The 19,433-nt window shown below is 37.6% G+C and overlaps 1 protein-coding gene across 3 annotated transcripts in view; it reads left to right on the forward strand.

Annotated features, from left to right (window-relative positions):
- The first annotated feature begins 948 nt into the window (after positions 1–948).
- ASCC3 (activating signal cointegrator 1 complex subunit 3) overlaps positions 949–19,433 on the forward strand; it is a 359,800-nt gene continuing 341,315 nt past the window's right edge. For all 3 annotated transcript variants that reach the window (XM_019442967.2, XM_019442970.2, XM_053904622.1), the window contains exon 1: positions 949–1,218. The gene's annotated coding sequence lies outside the window, so the exon portion shown is untranslated. The remainder of the gene's footprint in view (positions 1,219–19,433) is intronic.

Raw genomic sequence — 19,433 nt, forward strand, 5'->3', positions numbered from 1 at the left:
TTGGGGTTCTCTTTGTCATCAGCTCTCCTCCGAAATAATTCCAACTTTTCTGAGGTTTTGCTTTTTCTTTCTTTTCTTTTCTTTTCTTTTCTTTTCTTTTCTTTTCTTTTTTTTAACATGCTCAATCTAGACTGAACGTAGAACTCCGGTTATGGCTTGGCCAATGAGGAATTAACTGGATCACTGTTGACTGCCTCTCTATAAAACACAGTTCCACTAGGCATCAAGACGCATTCGTTATGAGAACGGCAAGTTGGGAAAGTTAAAGAGCCACAGCACATTAAGTCATGCCATCTTCATATCCCTGATGTTTAGTCTAGAACTGTATACACATACACCAGGCAGTTCTTGAGGTTAGTTAATTTTTCTTGATATCATCTTCCTGTCTTTGCAAATGAGCCAGGGAATCTTCAGACATTGTGTTTTTGGTGTGGGCTGTCCCACCAAAGGACCCGCTAGCAGAGATAACTTTTAAGAGAACTAAGGTGAGGACTAAGAAAGTTTAAGGAAAGCGAACCTGAGTCCAGGGAACCGTATATAAAGTGTCCAGTAGCCGGGAGCTCTGGCTGGTGAAGAAGATGGCAATTACCCGGTTCCTCATATTGCTCTTCCCTCCTGTATCTTAATAGGAATTATTACTTCTTTGTCTTCATCTTAGGGAGAAGAATCAGGGAAAAGACGCAGCGAACTCAAGTAATTGCAAAGAAAGGCTCTGAGATGGTGAGCGAGAGGCTGCAGGTCCGGCCCTGTAAGGACACCCACCTGACCAAGGAGTCCTGGGAACGCGCGCGTCCGCGCCCGTGCCCGTTTGGGGGCGCGCCCTCGGCGCCGGCTGGGTCTTTCTCGCAGCTCTGCGGGCAGGAGGCGGGGCGGCGGCGCGCACGCGGACGGGGTGGGGCAGGAGGGAGCTGACGTGCCGACGTTGGCGCCGCTGCCGGGCGGGTGACGTGTAGGTCCGCGCCTGCTCCGCCCCCTTCCTCCTCGCCGGGTTTGTAGGTCTGTCTGGTGGTCGGGGCTCTGTACTCTTCTAGTGGGAGCGACCCCGGCGAGCCCAGGTTGAGGTGCGGAAGAAGGCAAAACGGTGCAGTTGCCCACCGGAATCTTCAGCTCTCTTCGCTCCCCACCCGGCGTGGGAAGTAAAAATGAAAACGAAAGGGAGGTAGGCGCGGAGGTAGGAGCTGACCGAGTGATGGGAAGCGCGTGAGCTGGGGCCGAAAGGTGAGGAGATGGAGCTGGAGGTGGGAAGGGGAGGGCAGGTGGCGGGAGGCAGGGACTTGGGGGCGGACGACGCTACGGGACAGCCCCCTCGGGTCTCGGAGGGAAGCCACGAGCTGTCATCCCCCCTCGGGGCCTGAAGTCGTATCCCTGGTTTCCGACAGTCTCGTCCACTTTGGAGTTTCTAGGTGGGGGTGGTGATCAAAAAATCATCCTAGCCGTATATTGTACAGGTGTTAGACCACTAGGTGATGACCAGATGGGGAGGTTTTTCTTTCCTGTGCGTAATTTGTTTCCTTTAGTTCCCCCCCCCCCCACCTCCGGTACAAAGCCATGGTAACTTTTTTCGTTTACTTCATAGAGCTTTTTAAGAGAAAAATCTGCTTTGTATTTTTTACCCTCACACTGAAAAGTAAATAGTCTGGGTAGGGTGTTGACCATGGTGAATTGAGGGTGCAGTCGACGAGTCTAGAATGTTCATTTTGAAATAAGTAAATGTGTGTGTGTGCGCGTGTAAGGGACGTGTTGTGAGTACGTGGGCAGTTGTAAGTTATATTAAAAAGTCTTTTAAACTTAAGACCATGGGGGAGGGGAAGAAAAAAAAAAAGGGAGGGAGCCAAACCATAAAAGTCTCTTAAAAACTGAGAACAATCTGAGGGTTGATAGGGCGGTGGATGGGAGGGGGTGATGGGTATTGAGGGCACCTGTTGGGATGAGCACTGGGTGTTGTATGGAAACCAATTTGACAATAAATTTCATATTAAAAAAATAAATAAATAAATAAGTCTTTTAATCATAAATTAACTTATTCATTGAATGGAGTGTGTTCGTGTAATCTGCTGTTGTTTGGTTTTTTAAAAGAAGCATAATTTTAGCAGTAACAAAGTTTGATGTGATTGGTATCACGTGTTCACTCCAACTAGTGATCATGTTTTCTTTTTACAAGTAAGGTTAGATTGAATAGCCAGTATCTCCATCACTAGATTTCATGTTTCATGGATTGAAATATTTTTTTTTCTCATTTTTGGAGTGTTAGGAAAAGTTAAGAATTCAGCTATTGATTCTACTCTGCATTGAACTTCTGTTCATCTTTTATTTTTAATGACGGCTGTAATAATAGTCTCACATAAGAAGAGTGCTCTTAGAGATGCCAATTAAGCATAGGCTATATAATTTTATTTGAATGAATTTTTCATGACTTAGCCTTCTTGATCCCTGCTGAACAGTTTTCTTTTATCATTTCATTCATTCATATGTGCCAGGCACTGTGCTAGGCCTAGGAAATCAAGAGAGATACAGTGTCTGTAATTCGGAACTTTCTATGGAAAGTTTAATAGAGGATCTTAACTAGGATTCCTTTTCATGTCGTGGATCTCTAGTGGACCAAAATAAAGCTTTTCATGAGAATAAGTTATTGTTAATGTTTACATGTAACTGGCATCTAAGGAGGGGCAGATTATTGTCCTTGAACGGCATGACTGATTTTTCTTTGATCAAAATGAGAGTATACATACCAATGTTTTGCCAGTTAAGAGAGTGATTTTTTCTTTTTGCCGAGTTGGCTTAAATACAAAGTTCACAATTGGAAATCAGTTTCTACCTGAAAAGAAAGATTTTATTTTTCCAGTTTTTACATTGGCCACATTGGATCTCCTATGTGTTAATGACTCATAATTCATAAGAATTCTGCACACAAAGCATATTCATCAGAAACATGTATGGTACTTATTGACAAGAAAATTTTTTGTCCCATAGTACCTTCGTTGGGGAGGTAGTTAGCGTAAGCCTTTTCAGTGCAATGTATGTCTTCATATAAATACGGCACAGTTTTCAACTTTGAGAAGATATCTACCTGAAATTGAAATTTTAACAAACATAAACATTTATGGAAAGAAAAAATGCATAATTACCAAGGAGGAAAGGTATCTTACGTAGTTAGTAATTGTGAGAAGGTAGGTGTTATGTGTCTATCTCCTTCTATAAAGTTTTTTAAAGTAGGTACTAGATCTTATTTCTTGTATAATGCCCAGCTCATAGTAGATGTTCCTATATAAATGTTTATTCATTCAACATGTACCATCTCATTTAAGTCCTCACTTTGCATATAGATGAGCAAGGGAGCATGTTTGAGTGTGCCTGATGGGTGTTCAGTTTCATTTTACTGCTGTTATGATAATCAGTTATACAGGCTGTTTTATTTATGAAACTCTATTATTCAGATTTAATGCAGTTCAATCCATCTTTGAATATTTCAATTTAATCAGGTCATTCGACCTGAAAGGGGCATAAAAAGTCACTTTGAAGCCCCTCTTTATTTCGTTAATCAGAAAGTTGATACCCAGAGAAGTGAGCTGATTTTTTATCATCAAACAAAAATTGACATCTGAACTCAGTTCTCATTATTTTTATTTTACTTTGTTCCTACTATGTCATTTTGCCTCTCCTCATTATAACTTGAACAGACTTAACTCTTGGAAACCTTTGTAAATTAAAATAGAGTCCTATTTTATCTTTCTGGTTTAGGAGTTTGGGGCTTGTCTACCTCCACTTCTGTGATTCACTCTTCAGAGAGAATTGTTAGGAAGTGCATTTGTTATTAAAAGTTTGAAGCTGGGGCGCCTGGGTGGCGCAGTCGGTTAAGCGTCCGACTTCAGCCAGGTCACGATCTCGCGGTCTGTGAGTTCGAGCCCCGCGTCGGGCTCTGGGCTGATGGCTCGGAGCCTGGAGCCTGTTTCCGATTCTGTGTCTCCCTCTCTCTCTGCCCCTCCCCCGTTCATGCTCTGTCTCTCTCTGTCTCAAAAATAAATAAAAAACGTTGAAAAAATTAAAAAAAAAAAAGTTTGAAGCTGACGTGGAAAATAAGGGTGGAATTTAGAACAGGTACATAAGAACGTAGTAAAGTAATTTTTGGTAACAGTAAACATTCTCAGAATGTGTTTTAATAAGCTAATTGCTGAGAAATATTTATATTTGAAGGAGATAAAGTTCACACATAGTTATTTAATAACTAAACCAAAGATTCTTAACATTACTGAATCAAAATTTCTGGGGATGGTGTCTAGAAATGTCTTTTCAGGTAACTCCCCAGTGATTCCAATACAACCAATTCATATTGGAAACTTCTGCATTAAACCATATGAATTCAAAAGCCTCTTAATTTTCTATTCTGTCCTATTAAAGCAGAACTTCAAAAGAAGGGAGGGAATTAGTGTCAGGACTATGGAGTAGAGAGGCAGTTTTAATGTTTCCCAGTATTGTTAAACAGTTGCTAGTTATTTTGAAATTAATTCAGTGACTACCAAGTTACTCAGTTCTGTGTAGCTAAGAAGCATTGTTTTAAGAGTGAAGGAAGCTTTGCAAAATATTAGTGCTGTCTGTACCCTGGAGATGGGGACGCAAGAGATAACCTAAAGATTACTTCTAGAAAGAGTCACAAATTAATGCTCTGAGTATATATTCTCAGAGTTCCTTGGTATAGGCTAAGACCCATGCAAGATATTGGAGAAAAGCAAGACATACACTACTGCAGTCTTGGAAATGACTGTCAAGATGCTGGCTTTGTGAGACTGTTGAGTGAATTGACTTGAGGTGAGGAAAAATACTAATACCAGTGAGTGCTGTCCTGGTCAACTTGAAGTAAAGCAGAGGCTTTGTCACTGATTTAGAAAGTGAAAAAGTTGCTATCCCTAGTCACTGATTTTGGTGTTAGTTTGGGGAAAAAATAGCTGTTCCCCAACAGCTTTGCAAAATGACTGATTTAACTCCAGTTTTTCAGAGCTCTTTTTGTATTTATTAGAAACAGAACGCTGGAAGAATATTATTGAAATTCTAAATCCAGTGGACATTTTGCCATGTTTCTTGATCGCATTTGATATGGTTGACCATACCTCTTTCTTAAAACTCTCTGCTTTGTTTCAGAAACACTATATTCTGGTGTTTCCTTGGCCTTTATTGGCCTTCTACTAGTCATAATTTCCTCTGTCAAGCTTTTCCACCCATTTATTCTTTAAAGGCTTCTGTTCTTCTACCGCTGCCATCTTCTTACTCTTCACAGATCCTTAGGTGATTTTTAACTATTCCTATTGTATTCCTGATAATTTTCATTTTTATATCCTGAAAGCAGACCTCAGTCCTGAACTCTTCACCTGAGTATTCAATTCCTACTGACCATTTCTACTTGAATGTCATACAGATATCTCAAACTCAACTTGGTTGGGATTGAACTTGTGATATTACTATAATTACTATTAACTTTTCCCTAGTTCAGTATTAATTGTATTGTGAACCTGATCTATAATTGTGGAAGTCAGTCTTGGACTTTGCATCCCCTCCCATCCACCCCTCTTCCCCCACCACAAACACAGATAATTAGAGTAAGCCAAATAGATTTGACTTAAACACTTGGATTTATCCACTTTTCTCTGAATCACTACTAGTATTTCAGTTTAGGAACCCTTCAAGCCTTCATCTTTTTTCTGCATTACTGCCACAGTCCCTGGTATCTTTCTGCTTCTGGTCTGGTCTTTTTGTGGTCTATTCCCTTTACTGCAGTTGTAGTAACTCTTATTAAACACAGCTCGAGTCAAAACTCGCTTGGAGATTTCTTTTACTGTCAGAATGATTTCTAAACAGCATGACTTAAATGGCCCTTCATGACCTGATTGCTCTTCCTCCAGCTCCATTTCTTGTCACATTATTCCTTGACCACTACACTGGGTCATCTTTTTGTTCCTGGAACGTGAAGTATTCTTACTCTCTATGTTGCCCTGTTTACCTGGCTGACTCTTCATCCTTGAAGTATCAATATAAGAAACCTGCTTCTCTTTCCCCGCTTCCTTTCTTGCTAGGTTAGATGTACCTGCTCTGTGTTCTGATAAACTCTTTACTGCCCCCTTTTAAAATAGAAGTCTTATTTTGTATTGAGATAGCTTGTTTAATCAGCCTGTCTTCACTAGACTGTGAGCTTCACAAGGATAGGTACCAGATTGATTTTGCTCACCATAGTCTATCCAACCTGGATATAATAGAAATTCTAGTTAAGAAATATCAGGTGAGTGAAAGCTGTTTGTACATTCTTCTGAGGTTTTCCTTCTGAGCCTGTTCTTACCCTAGGTTTTCTAGCAACTGTCAACTTTTACCATTCCTTTTTGTTTTGTGCTTTTTTAGCTTGAGATTTAGAAAATACCCAAATATTAATTTCAGAATTAAATTTCTGCATGTATAAGTTCTTGAGTTCTTTGAGAAGGATGGCATCATGAGTTGAATAAATCATGTTAGATTTTATTTCTTCTGTTTGTGAGAAAACTTACTAGTTTGTAAACTATCTTGTCTCTTCTTAAGGACTAAAATTAATTAAAGAATTTATATGAAAAATATTTTTGAGGTCTTGAAATAAAGATGTAAACATTAATATATATATATATATATATATATGTATATGTGTGTGTGTATATACACACATAGATATATACCAGACCTGTAAATACTGCCCTTTTTTTGTGGTCGCTTTGTACCTCCCTTTATCTTTTCTGTCAGTTCATCCATTCATCCATTAAACAAATAGTTATTGAGAACTTGCTGTACCCCAAACACTATTTTAGGTGGTGTGGATACTGCAGTGAACAAAACAATGTTCCCACCCTCATGGGGCTCATATTCTATTGGGTGAAGTTAACAAATAACACAGTCAACATTGTTATGTGTTAGGTACCATGAAGTAAAGTGAGTTGGATGCAAGAGAAGGATCAAGGAAGAGGTGCTATAAGGTGGTCAGAGTAGGCTTCTCTGGTAAAGAGACATTTGAGCAAAGACCTGAGGAAATGAAGGAGCTACCTATGTGGCCTGTGGGAGAGGAGTGCTTATGCAGGGGGATCTACTTGTTACAGTTTATATCACTGGAAGGAAGGCCGGTGTGGATGCCCCAGCATGAGCAAGGTGGAGGGTTATAGGGGATCAAAGCATAGGAGAAGGCCAAGTTCTTTAAGCATTTTGAAGTTTATGCAGAGATATGTGAAACCTTTGGAGGGTTTTGAACAGAGGGGAGCCACAAATGTTAACTGTTTTTGGGAAGAATGATTCTTGTTTATGTGTGGAAATTAAATTGTTAGAGAGTAAGGATGAAAACAGGGAGACTAGGCAATTGTAATAGTCTGTAGGGTAGACTATAGGTAGTCTTATAGGGTAATGGTGAGAAGTGGTCAGATTCTGAATATATTTTGAAGGAAGAGTTGGGAGAATTTGCTGATGAATTGAATGGAGTAAAGTATAACTACAAGTTTTTTTGGCCTGAGCAACAGGCAGAATGGAGTTGTGATTTATTCAAGTGATGTGACCACAGGAGGAGATTTGCAGCAGGAGATCAATTTTGACATTTTTAAGTTTGAGTTAACCTATTAGACATCCAGGTGGAGATGTGGAAGAGGTAGTGGGTATGCAAATCTGGAGTACAGGTGAGATATAGAGAATGGAGATAAGAATTTGGAATTAGGATATAAATGATACTTAAAGTCTTGAGACTGGATGGGATCCCCTGAATGGGATCTCCAGCGTAGCTGGAGAATGGGGTCTGAGCTCTCTGATCTTGAGGCACAGCAATGTTTAAAGGAGGATGAGGAGGAACCAACAGGACAAAAAAGTGCCAGTATTGCTGGAGAAAAAACAAGAGATACTGGTGTCCTAAATACCAAGTGAAGCCACTGTATCTAGAAGGGCTGCGTCAAAAACTGACAAGGATTAAATAAGGACTGAGAAGTAACATTGAATTTGACAGTGTTGAGGTTATTGTGACGTTAATAGCTCTTTTGGTGTAACAGTGGAGGTTGGTTTGATTGGAGTGGCATTTTTATTGCAGATAAGCTAAAAAAAACGTAGGGTATTAATGGGAGAGGGCTGTGGAGTCGGTTAGGTTTTAAATATGGAAGCCCCCATAGCATATTTTTAGGCTTCAGAAATGATCCAAAAGAGAAGAAAGTATTAATGAGAGAGGGGACAATTTCACTTCAGCAATTTACCACTGTATGTCCACTGAATAAATTTTTCTTGAACTAATGAATGGATAAAAGTATTTTCAACAGATGCTATATATTTTTATCAGTGTTGAATAAAAAGTGGGATAAAGAACACTTTAGTTAACACCTTTTTTGTTGTTGTTGTTGTTGTTCAGATGGTTGTGAAAATTGATTAGATTTCAGTCTTCCTTAATTAGATTACCACTTTACTTTTTCACATGATGAGCCTGGTGTTTCCCAAGTTTTTGCAGCTGCCTTTACAAATGATCTGCTACAATTAAGGTGTGCTGCTGCAGTGGGCTTGTATAATCTTTTACATTGTGTTCATCTTGTCCCCTTTAAACTTTTAAAAAGTTTACTTCAAATATTTGGAGACCTCTTATGAACTATTACCTTAAATGATATTGAAGCACATTGTGGGTGGGAATATTAAATAAGCATCCAGATGCTCAGTGTTCATGTTTAATCTTTCATAAACCTGAGAATTTTTAGATAGTATTTTCAGAACCTACAATTTGGCATTCAGTTTGATGCTTTTACAACTATTGTCTCTCTTAGTAGCCTTCTGTGTTTATTAAAACTTAATTAAAACTTTTAATTATGGAATATTTCAAGAATACTTGCAATTTCAAAAAATAATGTACCAAACGCTAATATAGTTGCCATGCAGATTTAACAAGTTTTAATTTTTACCTTATTTGCTTCAGATGTTTCTCTTTGAAAAATTACTGCTATTGGGTACCTGGGTGTCTCAGTTGGTTAAGTGGCCGCCTCTGGCTCAGGTCATGATCTCACAGTTTGTGGGTTTGAGCCCCATGTCGGGCTCTGTGCTGACAGTGCTGATCCTGCTTCAGATTCTATGCCTCTCTCTCTCTCTGCCCTTCCCCTGCTTGCACTGTCTCTCTCTCAGAAATAAATAAAATAAACATTAAAAAAAAATACTGCTATTTACAGGATATAAACCAGGGCATAATGAGGGAGTTGATGGAAAGAAATGGGACTGATTAACTTGGTGAAGAGAAGACAAAGTAGAATGACTGGTATGGTCACCTATAGTGTGAAAAAGAAGGCTTAAATTTGATAACTTAAATATAGGTAGTTTTTTTCTTTGTAATTTTTTTTTTGTCTTTTTTTTTTTTTTTTTTTTTTTTTTGAGAGAGAGAGGGCGAGAGGGATGGGGGTGGGGAGGCTCAGACAGAGAGGGAGACACAGATCAGAAGCAGGCTCCAGGCTCTAAGCTGTCAGCACAGAGCCTGGCACAGGGCTCGAACCCACAAACTGAGAGATCATGATGTGAGCTGAAGTCGGACACTTAAGCAACTGAGCAGCCCAGGCAACCCTAGATAGTTTTTGTTTTGTTTTGTTTTTTTAAAGTACATTTACAATCAGAAAGCAACATCCAGTACTCAGTAATCAATTATTTTATGGTCTATACTTATGTGGAAATTTTTATAAAACATTGAAAAACATGTTCAACCGATACAGATGTCATTTTTATTAAAAAGTCAGCAGATATCATGATTTCCCTAGTGTCTTCACTGTAAAAATTGTTAACCAGCAATCTTTAGAGAAATGATTACATTACTATTTAAAAATTTAAGGTCACATGCTATAATTTTTAAAACATCAGAGTGAATTTCATGTTTCTAATGCTTTTTGAAGCATGGTGTTTCAGTAGATTTAAAAAAGGTAAAGGGTATCATTATGAAAACCTGTTTTTCCTCTCAATTGTAGTATGTATAATTTATTGTTAGGAAAGTGGTTTAGAAGTTAGAATATAAAGTATGAGAACTAATGGGCCTAACCCTTTCAAACACTTTTTCAGTTTATGAAGCTGTGAGTAGCAGAGGATGAAGTCTCATAGGGAAGTGATGGTTCAACTCAAAATAAGGGAGAGAGGAAAACATTCTTGTAGACTATATTTGTTAGGGCACGTTTCTGACTGATATAACAGAAAGTGGAAGACGATGCCCTATTTTGTTTTTGTTTTTTTCCATTAGTATTTAAGTTTTTATTCATAAATACTGAAACAAACAATTTAGACCAAATGTTAAATAAAGCATATATATTAGATGCAGTGTAGTAACACTATAGAATTTTTGCTCTCTATGTATTTGTTCTAATTCATAATGCCCAGTGTGTTAGTGATTTGCTTTTCTGTTTTTATAGTTTTTGTTTACCATATAAATTCATTTGAGTCCTCATTTTAGTATTTTCTCTACTTGAGAAAGAGGGGTATTGAGTGTGTGCCAACTTCTTTTATATAATGTCAATGTTAGGGCTATTTAAGAATATCCTCTACTATGCACAGAACAATAATAAGTAAAGATTAAGGTCATTGTACCCTTTGATAAATATGTTTTGGGTTTGGAGTAGATAATCCTAGTTGTTTGGGTATAATAAAACTTGAGTCAGATTTCCAAAAGGAGCTCGTATTCAGTAATGCAATGGTGCTCCATATAATTGTGATACAGAGGAATAAGTATAAGGTCTGGAAAATCCATTCTCTCTACATAGCTAACGCTGGTTCTAGAGCATCACCAGAGCATCACTAAGAGTTGTGGTTTGGTGAATTCAGGTCTTATTAAGGGACAGACAAATTATTTGGGTCTGTCTTCCAGAAGCCCATAGATTAGGGTGGAATGAAGATTCTGCCTTTCTCAGATAATCTGAACCAGGACCTTTTGACTGTTGGGTTTCTGTTCCATGTGTTCTCTAGAGTAATATGTGTACTTGTTTGGTATTTGTGGGATGTTCTTTCTAAGAACTCTTGTTCTTTTTTTTTTTTTTTTCCAATGTTTATTTATTATTGAGAGAGAGTGAGAGACAGAACATGAGCATGAGAGGGGCAGAGAGAGGAGGAGACACAGAATCTGAAGCAGTCTCCAGGCTCTGAGCTGTCAGCACACAGCCTGACGTCGGTCTCGAACCCACAAACCGGGGACCATTACCTGAGCCGAAGTCGGATGCTTAACCGACTGAGCCAGCCAGGTGCCCCTGACTACTCTTGTTCTTAATCAGTGCTGATATGTTAATCAAGATACTTGTTTTTTCAAGGGCCTTTAAAGGAAAGCTTTCCTTATCCTTAAAAAGTAAAATTAATGTAATTATGGGGATCTCCTATAATATAAAGGCTATTTAGTTTATAGTTAATGAGCCTAATTAGGCCCATTCCTTCTAGGTTGGGAAACCTGGGGTTAATACAAGTAGTTAGTTGGGGGAGGTAAATTAGAGTATGAACCTTACATAAATTTCAACAAACCATTATGTATGTTGATTTATATTAAAAGTATACACACACACATATTTATTTCCCCCTTGCTTTCTCTGTTCTCCATGCTCCACATGTGATTTTTTTTTTTTTTAATGTTCATTTATTTTTGAGAGACAGAGAGAGACAGAGCATGAGCAGGGAAGGGGCAGAGTGAGACAGAGACACAGAATCCAAAGCAGGCTCCAGACTCTGAGCCGTCAGCACAGAGCCCGACGCGGGGCTTGAACTCAGGAACTGCGAGGTCATGACCTGAGCCGAAGTCAGACACTCAACCGACTGAGCCACACAGGCGCCCCCAACGTGTGATTTCTGATTTGATTGGAAACTATTGAAGAACAGTTGCTTCTTGTTTAAGAATGAATTAGGATATAAAGTGAACTTCTTGGATAGAAATTAGGAACAGTTAAAATTGCTTTTGAAAATCCTTCAGTTGGACATAAGTCATCAAAACACACTGTCTTAGTGTGTTGTGTGCCACCATGTCTTTTCTCCAGACTTGGAACATACCAGTATCTTCCGATGAACTAGGTGAAAAAGTTGGTTTGTGCTTAATGGCAATGTTGTATATATATTTTTAAGAAGAAAACATGGTTTTCAAATATTGGAGTCATGCAATGCGGCAAGATGCTCACGGTTTGAGATGCATATGGTGAGTGAAACGGATGGATGAAGGGAACTTCCTGTTTTTGTTGCTCATCCTCCATTTACTCTGGAGCAGCTAGCTATTCAGTGTGTGAAATAGTGGACAGAATCTCCAGTATTATTGTTTTGGTGTGTCTATACCTTTTATTTGGCCTGTTTTATATGGTTGATTCAAATAAGTAAATGTGCCCATGATGGGACTCTATTAACTAATTGATGGCAATAATGTACAATTAAAGAAAAGGCAGAAATCTTTTTTTAGAGGGTACTGTGAAAAATTACCCCCTTTTGAAATGGCATAATAGAGGATTATGTATATATGTAATATATCTATGAAGGCTGATGTCTGAATTCTGATCTTGACTGTGTTAATTTTTTAACAACTCACTTTTTAGAAGTAAAATGTAAATATTCCAGTTTATTTTTCAAGATTTGGCCTGTGGGCATATAATTCTATTTTAGGTATTGAAATCTTAAATTCTCATTTTTATTCCATTCACAACCTACCCATCATTCCAGTGTTTTTATCCCTTACCTACATTATATCACTCTTTTTTTTTCCTCCTCTAATAATTCCCTAGTATCTATGATTGCCAGCAACTAATTGCGGACTTTACATTCATTAGGAAATATAGTTTGGCTATGGTGGAGATTTTGTTATTTGTTTATAATGAAAACTACAGTAACTATATTTTCCTAAAATTACTGCCAAGCAGTAATTTTAAACCCCATTTAGAGTTTAGAAACAGATTTAAAATAAAGGATCGTAAAACTTTCTTTGTGGTACTTCAGAATAATGTGTACTAGAATTCTAGTCCAGTGGTTATTGGTCAGTATCACTTCACAAAGGGAAATATATTACTGTCAGGTTCCTCCCCCCCCCCCCCCCCACCTTTTGAATGTTTAAAAGGGCAGTTAACTTGACTTCAAGACCTTTTCTTTTTATCTGTACATATATCTAATTAACATTGTAAAGATTCAGATAATCACATATGGGTACTTCTGGCCGTAAAAATCTTTTGGGTTTTAGTCTTTATATGCTAAGGTGTTAATATTTATTATTAAAGGAATTTTTCATGTATTCATTTGCCATTTAGTACGTCACACTAAATGTGGAATAAAAATTACTGAGGTAACAACTGCTACATAGGACAGTTTATCTTCATGTGCATTTGCTGTAGTCTTATAAATCAGAAATTTTAACCATAAACATTATGATATATCTTTAAGACCTCCAACTTGAATGTTTTTTCCTTTTGTTTGGACCTCAAATCCAGAACATAATTATTCTCATCATTTAGGCACCATTGTCCTCTTATTGCCCTTTTGTTATAAAACTTTAACCCTGGATTATACCAACCTTTTGTTCCCTTGCCAGATTGTTGCCACCCTAAATTTGTGTTTTTTCAGTATAAACTGAATATTCAATGCTTCCTGAAAAATCTTTTTATGGTTAATCAATTTCCTATCTTATCATTGGTGTGAGGTCAGACTTTTGCCTGTCTTCAAAATTGTTTTCTCATCATCTTTTGAATAGTTTCAGTAGATCTCAAAGAAAATAAGTACTTTTAGTAGAACTTCCTTTCACCACCTTTTTCTCTCCCCATTCATTTCTGCTTCACCATGTTACAAATCTATCTGCACTTCCATGCATCTCCCTCCTTCTAGCGTGTCTTATCTCAAGACCCATACTTTTGTTCTCATTCTCTATTTTCTCAGAGACTCTACTCCCTTAGTCATAGCCTTTCTTTTGATTATTCAGTCTTTCCCCCTCTCTACTTTCTCTCCCCTGATTATTTGATTTTACTCAGCTCTGTCCTGTATTTTCAAAATCTTGACCCATGTATTTTACTATTTCTTGCCCTTTCTTCTGGGCCAGGTTCCTTGAAAAAATAGCTTGTACCCATTTTATTTCCTCATTTTCTCCCTCTCATTTATCCTTCAACCCAGTGAAATTTGCATTCTCCCCAGTTTTTTGGAAACTATGTGTGCTAAAGTCATCTAAAACCTGAGAATGGCCAAGTACTGTGAACTCTGTAACAGCATTTGAAATACTCTGTTCTCTTGTGATAACACTTTCTTCATAGGACAGCTCTTTGTTGATCTCTTTCTTAGGACTCTGTTCTTAGCCCTCTACTGTCTACTCTCAGGTTTTTAGAGGTGCACGTGGATGGGTTTCATGGCATTCATGCAGCTTCTGAAATGAAGTACAAAATATTTATATTGTGTGTATGTCTCTTTTCTCAGGGAGAGGGTCCACAGGCATATTTATGTCGGACTTAAAGGAATGTGTTCACTTACGGTTTAAACTGCCTTGACTTGACAACACTAAATTCTCTATTTCCAGCCCACACCTCTAGTAGGGCATCCAAAACTGTTTATCCCGCTTGATGGCCATGATCAAAACTTTCCAAAACAGAATCAGTCATCTTTCTTCTTCCTGTATGCTATCTATACATCCATGTGCCACTATTCTTTCTCTCCTAAACCTGAAATTTAGGTGTTCTGCTCCTTTCCTCTTCCTCTTCACAGCCTATCCCACCCATCCTGTCTCTCAAATATAAGTATATCTTAAGTCCATCTTTTTCTGCTTTTCCTTGCCTCAATTCCACCCTCTTTATCTTTCACCTGGTGTATTGTGAGAAATAACTTTCTAACTGGTTTGCTTGTCTCCAGTTGACTCTGCCTTTAAACTGTTCACCAGACTTAAATCTGAATAATTTTCTACAATATGTTAAATTTCTTTTCCATGACTCTGTCAAGATAAAAAGCGCTTAAATTGAAGGGCACCTAGGTGGCTCAGTCAGTTAAGTGTCCAGTTTTTTATTTTGGCTCAGATCGTGATCTCATGGTTTGTGCGTTCAAGCCCTGTGTTGGGATTCCCTCTCTCCTCATGCCTCTCCCCCGCTTGTGCATTCTCTCTTTCTTTCTCAAAGTCATAAACTTTATTTAAAAAATGCTTAAATTGAGACATGGTGTTGGGTCTCTGCTTACATCTTTATTCTTCATGAGTGACCAATTGTACATTATATAGGTTTTTACATTTTTATTATTTTTTAAAGTGTATTTATTTTGAAAGTGAGCAAGCCTGTGCACACCTGAGTGGGGGAGGGGCAGAGAGAGAGGGAGAGAGAATCCCAAGCAGTCTCCATGCTGTCAGTTCAGAGCCCCATGCAGGGGTCAAACTCATGAACTCTGAGATCATGACCTGAGCCAAAATCAAGAGTCGGATGCCTAACCCACTGACCCAGGCACCCTATATAGATTTTTTTTTTTTTAAAGAGTAAGTCTAAGTCTATTATTTTAGTTTTCTCCTTCATACCTTTACCTTTTTTTTCTCTACCAGGCCAGCTCATTAAAGTCCTATAAATCTCAACTTCCATCTTTATCTACCTTCTTTCCCACTCTGTTAGATGTTCCACCTCTGTCTTCCTATAGTTATACCTGCATAATTATTGTAACCCTTCTTAACCATACTGTAAACGTGTTATCCAGGGCAAGTGCAGTCATAACCCAAAATGTTTTGTTTTTTTTTTTAATCTTTAGAGACTTACAAGGTGTCTAATGTATATAGTAAGTGATCTATAGATATTTGCTGATTAAATAATCAAAGATGTAAAATTTGTTTTCTCATTCTGACCTTTATACATTTCCAACACCCTTAAGTGTTAGTAGTCGTTTTACTGGTACAGAGTCCAGTGAGTTTTAAAGAACAGAGTTCTGTAAATCTTATTTATACCCAGTGTCTAACATAGTTCCTGGTAAATAGGAGAAACTCAAATATTTGTGAATAAATGATTTACAGGTGATCATGAGCAAATGAGCTATTACATTTTTAAAGTGTTAGTATTCAACCTGACGAAGGAGAACCATAAAAACCAAATTAGAAAATCAAGTGCTTCATTTTCTTGACAAGTTTAATTAATATTTATCAATTTGATGAGAGCTCAGGGAGCTGTAAAGTTTCCTGTTAGTGTAGTGTGTAACAACAGTGTGACCTCATTACCAGGCTCTACTGTTAGATCTCTTCTTAGAGATTGGGTGTATTATTTTGTTTGTTAGAATTTGTTAGGTTTATGAATTAGACTTTATCCATTTTTATTTTTATGCCCTGCTGTTTTTAGAGAGGGGCAGGGAATTCAGGAGATTACCATTGGTTATGTCAAAATGATGGAAGTAGTAGTCCCAAATACCCCATTTATTCATAAAATATGACAGAGGCAAAATACTACATGTATCACATGTCTTTTGTTATGGTGTTGCATTTGGAAAACACTAACTTGAGTGGTAAAAGGCAGGTTCTGAAGCAGAATATATTCAGTTTACTATCAGCACCTTTCTTTAAAGACTTCAAGGTTAATGTCAATCATGAATAGAATGCCTCTTAACCCAGATAGAGAAATTAAATCCCAGTACTCTAAGTCATGTTGTATGCCTTACTTCTCATGAATAGATAATAGTAACTATGTTCCATCCCTGGGAGAGTTGAGAAAAAAGTCACCCAATTCACATTGGGTAAGACTTAATTCTCTCACAGATTACTGTTGAGAAAGGCTCCTTCCTTAGGAGGCATATTGTGCACGTAAACGCAGGTCACTGAATTCTTAGTAGGTGGAGACTCTTTGATCACTATTGATTTGAGACAAAATTGAATGGTGATTTAAGAATAAAAGATAAAGGGTGCTTGGGTGGCTCAGTGGGTCATGATCTCACTGTTCATGAGTTTGAGCCCTGTGTTTGGTTCTGTGCTGACAGCTCAGAGCCTGGAGCCTGCTTTGGATTCTGTGTCTCCCTCTCTCTGCCCCTCCTGTGCACACATTCTGACTCTCTCTCACAAATAAACAGTAAAAAAAAAAAAAAAAAAAAGAATGTGAGATAATATTCTTGTGACAGTTCTCAAAGTGTGGTCCTTGATCTGAACTTGTTGGAAAGTGTAAAATTCTTGTGCCACATCTCAGTGATATCTGATCTACTGAATCAGAAAATTGGAGGTAAGAAGTAGAGTGACGGGGCCCAGTTTTAGAAGTCACCTGCACTAGGTGACTTTGAAACATACTGAAGTTTGAGAATCTCTGTTCCATGCTGTCTATTGACGCTTGCTTTCATTTCTTCATCCAAACACTCCAGAACATACTTACTCAAGTGTTAGAAAAATCCTGATGTGATTCCCTGAATCATCTCTCCTAACTAAATACATTCCCAATGAGTAGTTGAAATTTAAAGTCAGCTAGCTAGGGTATTTATTCTCAAATTGGGTCATTTTTGTGATTAAAATTATTCAATGTGATATAGGGCATCCAACCATTTTTTTCTCCCAGCCATTTTCTTACCATTTCCTTATTGATTTGCAATGCAATCATTTGTGTTTTTTTACTTTATCTTTTTTGTTTCTGATTTCTAATCTAATTGTATTTTACTCAGAAAATATGACCTACATTAGTTGTCAGCAAACTCATTTGGTCACCCTGAGCCCAGTAATAGTTTTGTACTTTTTGAGTGTTTAAAACAAAAACAAACTCCAAAATATGTGACAAAGACTGCATGTGGCCTTCCAAATCTAAAATATTTACTCCCTCTTCAGGAAAAATTTGTTGACCCCTAATCTATATGATACTTACTTTTTGAAATTTGTTGAGATTTGCTTTATAGCCTAATATGCACAGACCGTTTTAAACTTTTACAAAGGAACTTGTGAAAAATATGTATTTTCTGATCATTAGGTACAGATTTCTGTATATGTTCATTAAATTAAACTTACTAATTTCACTGCTCACATCCCCTATATAACTTTACTGAATTTTGAGGGGCATTGGTTTGACCTATCAATAATCAACTATTACACTTTCACTTTGATGTTGGACTTTCACTTTCTTCTGGAGTTCTATTTGCTTTTTTGTTTTTTAATTTTTTTTAACATTTATTTTTGAGAGACAGAGAGAGGCAGAGCATGAGCAGGGGAGAGGGGGAGAGAGAGAGAAAGAGAGAGAGAGAGATACAGAATCTGCAGCAAGCTTCAGGCTCTGAGCTGTTTGTTAGCACAGAGCCCGACACGGGGCTCGAATCCATGAACTGCGAGACCATGACCCGAGCTGAAGTTGGATGCTCAACCGACTGAGCCACCCAGGCACCCCTGGAGTTCTCTTTGCTTTAATTTATTTTGAGGCTCTTTCAGCAGGGCATACAAATTGAAAATTTTTATCTTCTTAGATATAATTTTTATTACTATGTGGAGAGGTTTTTTTTTTTTTCTTTTAATCGTTAATAATACCTTTTGTTTTAAAGTATGTTTTGTCTGATTTGATATTTTTGGTAAAGCCACCAGTTAGTTTTGCTTCTTATTTATAGGAGGATCTTATTCCATCTAACCTTCTCTGTTCCGTGTTTCAGGTGTAGCTCTAATGTTCACTTGACTGCTGTTTAGTAATTCTGTCAATTTTTTGAGTGTTAAGTTTAATTCACTTATACTTATTGTGAGTACTGATATGTTTGGACTTATTCCTCTTTGTCCTTCTTAATCTATACTTTACCTTTTTGTGATAGCATACTGGGTTATTTCTTCAGATCCTTATTCCAAGTCAGTACTTTTTTCTTTCGCTGTATCTAATCTATTTAACCCATCCATTGATTGTTTATTAACAAGTATATATTTTTATTTCTAAAAGTTGTATTTTCAAATTTGCCTCATCATTTCTTATTTTATTATTCTTCATTGTTTTATAAATTCTCTCTTATTTTGTTAAACATGTCAGTTATTTTATATATATTCTGACAGAAGACTCAGATTTCTTCCAAGCATTAAACTTTGTGATAACTTCAAGGATATAAACGATCAAGAAGAAAAGCAGAATCAGGGTGTGGTCTGAAGTATTCTATATGGCCCCCCTGGTTCTTTCCTTCCCACGTTGGACACATGTTCTTTGGCCCAAAATAATGAAGTCTCTTAATTGAGGTTTGTGGGACATTTCAACACTGTGGAAAGTATCTGGATTATAAAACATCTGTATTTCAGATTCTGGAATGGAATTTCATAAGCTCTGTAGTTTTTACATTTTGGGCTAGGTAATTCTTTGTTTTGGAAAGACTGTCCTGTGCATTGTAGGATATTTAGCAGTATCACTGGCCTCTACCTACCAGAAGCCAGTAGTACCCCACAGTCTCCAGTTATGAGAACTCAAAATGTCACCAGATACTGCCAAATGTCCCATGGGAGGCAAAATCATCCCTATTTGAGAACTTACATAGCTTTTGTGACATTCTGTAAGGAGCCATGCCTTAGGAAACTATAGATTGTAGTT

This window comes from Panthera pardus, unplaced genomic scaffold, assembly GCF_024362965.1.
Source record: "Panthera pardus isolate Hobbes unplaced genomic scaffold, ASM2436296v1 HiC_scaffold_17, whole genome shotgun sequence".
In the NCBI taxonomy this organism is placed as follows: Eukaryota; Metazoa; Chordata; class Mammalia; order Carnivora; family Felidae; genus Panthera; species Panthera pardus.